This window comes from Marmota monax, unplaced genomic scaffold (assembly GCF_021218885.2).
Source record: "Marmota monax isolate L192 unplaced genomic scaffold, Marmota_monax_Labrador192_F-V1.1 WCK01_AAM20220418_F8-fsc00295, whole genome shotgun sequence".
NCBI classification, from domain to species: Eukaryota; Metazoa; Chordata; class Mammalia; order Rodentia; family Sciuridae; genus Marmota; species Marmota monax.
In genome coordinates, this window is record NW_026692993.1 from 239,127 (window position 1) to 242,793 (window position 3,667).

At 41.3% G+C, this 3,667-nt stretch overlaps 1 pseudogene; it reads right to left on the reverse strand.

Annotated features, from left to right (window-relative positions):
* Positions 1–542: 542 nt before the first annotated feature.
* On the reverse strand, positions 543–1,057 carry LOC131424470 (small ribosomal subunit protein uS10-like; annotated as a pseudogene).
* Between the last annotated feature and the right edge of the window lie 2,610 nt (positions 1,058–3,667).

The window sequence follows — 3,667 nt, forward strand, 5'->3', positions numbered from 1 at the left end:
ACTACCTCTACGGGTTAACTTAAACCTAAACCTAACAGTAACACTAGCATTAGACCAAACCTAATTCTAAATAGAATCATAAATCTAGACTTAGCCCTAAACAAAAACCTAGCACTAGCCCTAACAATAACCCTTAACCTAACATAAAGACTAAACCTATCATTAGACCAAATGCTAGCCATATTTGTGGCCCTAACAATAAAACTAACCCTATTTTATTATTATTATTATTTTTATTATTATTATTTTATTATTGCCCTTTGCCATATCATGAAGTTCTATTTTGTTTTTTGAGCTCATACAGACCTAGGTTAATGTTTTGCTGATCAGTTCTATTTTTTGACTATAGAGTTTTTAAACATTGCAATGGAGATTTCACCTGTAAAAAGTTATAAGGCCTTTACTATAATGTTATGTGTTGTATGTATTATATTATGTGTGCACACTTGTGTTTTGTGTTATATGTTTGAATGTACGTATGTCCATATATCATATATGATGAACGCTCATGATAAAATGGATCCAAATTTTTTTTTTGTTTGTTTGTTTGTTTTCAGAAATCAATTTATTAAAACAGTTGACTTAGGCATCTGCAATGGTGACTTCGACTTCGACTCCTGGTTCAATACTGATGGAAGTAATCTGTTTAACAATCTCAGAAGGGCTGTGCAAGTCAATGAGTCACTTGTGTATTCTCATCTGGAAACGATCCCATGTCTTGGAACCTTCACCACAAGGTGTTTTTCTTGTAGTGAGACTCAAAGTCTTCGTAGGCATGCAAACAGGTCCTTTCACTTTGAGATTCTTTTCCTTTGCGCCTCTGATCAAGTCAGCACACACTTTCTCGAGCGACTTCACGTTGCGGCTGGTAAGGGTAATTCTGATTCGATGAATCGCCACCTCTGGTTCCACGGGTGTCTTTCCGGTGTCTTTAAATGCCATGGTTGTGGCGCAGCTTCCTGACCGACTTGTTCCTCGGCAAGAGTGAACAGCGGTGAGTCAGGAGCAGAAGCGGGTAGAGGAATGGTCCTCAGCACCAACAACCGCGTCGCTCTCTAAAAGATGATGATTGGCTCACAGGGGCCCCAGCAACATCTAGCTGATTGGCTCCTCGGCCCCAGCAACATCTAGCTGATTGGCTCCTCTGCGGTGATGCTCATTGGGCTGTTTCCCTGCCCTTTCAGACCACGGAGCTGCTCATTGGGGGACTTTTTTGGCTCTGCCCACGTGACCCAGGGAATCGGCCTCAAGAGCAGGAGGATTGTGGGAGGTGGAGAGAAGCTTGTGTGGGAGAGAGAGGCTTGTGGAAAGCCGGTGGTGGCAGTTGAGGCTCTGAGGGTTTTTCCTGAGAGGCTGTTTTGTTTGGCATGTGTGGTTCTAAAAATAAAGTTAGTTTCTTTTGACAAGTGGCTCCTGATTGTGCCCAGACAGACTGCGGCAACTAGCATTAGACCAAACCTAATTCTAAATAGAATCATAAATCTAGTCTTAACCCTAAACAAAAACCTAGCACTAGCCCTAACAATAACCCTTAACCTAACATAAAGACTAAACCTATCATTAGACCAAATGCTACCCATATTTGTGGCCCTAACAATAAAACTAACCCTAACCCAACAATGACCCTTAACCTAGTAAAAACCCTAGCTCTAAACCTTATCCTAAACCAAAACCTAACCCTAACAATAGACTTATCCATAACCCTAACCCTAATAAGAGCCTTAACCATAGCCCTAGCTCTTACATTACCCATAGCCCTCATGTTATTCCTAAATATCAAACAAAACCTAGCCCTTATCCTAGGCCTAAACCTAGCCCTTATCCTAGCCCTAAACCTAGCCCTAATCATAACCCTAACCATAACCTTAGAACTAACCCTAATGCTAACCCTTGCCCTAGCCATAATCCTAGCTCAAACTCTAATCCTTAGTCTAACCATAACCCTAACCCTAAACCTAACCCCAGCCCTGACTCAAACCCTAACCCTTGCCCTAGTCCTAACCCTAGCTCAAATGCATACACATACCCTAAACCTAACCTTATCATTAACCCTAGGCCAAACCCTAACCCTAACCCGCATTCTAACCTTAACCTTAGACCTAACCTTAGCTCTAACCCTATCCATTACCCTAAAGATAAGCCTAACCCAAATGCTATCCCTAGGCCTAACGATAACCCTATCACTAACACTAACCCTATCCATTACTATAAACTTACCCGGAACCATAAACCTAATTCTATCTATTACCCTAATCCTAACCCTAACCCACCACTAATACAAGAATTAACCCTAAATCTTAACCTAAACCAAACCCTACCCAGACACTGATCCTTATAATACACCTAGCTCTAAACCTGTCCCCTACCCTAAACCTAACCCTTATATTAGACATAGATATAACCTAACACTAAAACTAATACTAACCATAAACCTAGACCTGACATTAGCCCTAGCCCTAATCCTAGCCCTTGCCCTAACATAAACCCTCAGCTTAATCATAAAACTAGCCTTAATTCTAACCCAAGCCCGAACATTAGCCCTAACCCTAATTCTAACCCTTGCCATAGCACTAAAGCTAGCTATAACCCTATCCCTTCCCCTAAATCTAATCCTAACCCTAACATTAACCCTAACCCTAACTCTAGGCCTAACCCTAACACTAACCCTAGCGCTAATCCTAGACCTAATTTAGCCCTAACCCTAAACCTACCCCTAACCATAGCCCAAAACTAACTCAAACTCTCGCCCTTGCCCTATTTCTACTTCTAACCCTATCCATTACCATAACCCTATCACTAGCCCTAATCTTAGCCCTAACACTAGCTATAGCCCTAAACCTAGACCTAACCATAACAATAAATCTAAGCCTAAACTTCACCCTACCACTAGCCCTAACACTATCACTAATCATAAATCTAGCCCCAACCCTAGACCTATTTCTAAAACAAAACTGAGCCATAGCCCTATCCCTAACCCTAGCCTAACCTTAACCCTAGACCTGACATTAGCCATATCCCTAGCTCTAAACTTAGTTCTAAGCCTATATTTAATCCTAACCCTAATTTTAACCCTAACCTAACCCTAATTTTATCCCTTGTCCTAGCACTAAACATAGCTGTATCTTCTTTCCTTACCCTAACCCTAATGCTAATCCTAAAACTAGCCCTAAACCTAGGCCTAAATCTAACACTAACCCTAGCAATAATTCTAACCTTAATTTAGCCCTAACACTAAACGTAAACCTATCCCCAACCCTAAGACTAACTCTAACTCTGTCCTACCTCTATCCCGAGTTCTAAACCCATCCCTTACCATAACCCAAAGGCTATCCGTATCCCAAGCCCCAAATTTAGCCCTAACCTTCGCCAAAGGCTTAAACCTGAATCTAAAACTAAAATTAAGTATAAACCTCACCCTAATACTAGCTTTAATCCTAATACTAATTGGAAAACTAGTTCTAAATCTACCCTAAGCCTAAAACAAAACCAAGCCATAACCCTAACCCTTAACCTTAATCAAACCTTAAAGCTACACCTAGCACGAAACCTAGCCCTCATTTGAGTCCTAACCCTAACCCTAGAAATAACCCTGACCATGACTCGGCCTCTGACACTAACCTTAGCTCTAAGCATTGCCCTAACACTAACCCTGGAACTAACCCTAAAC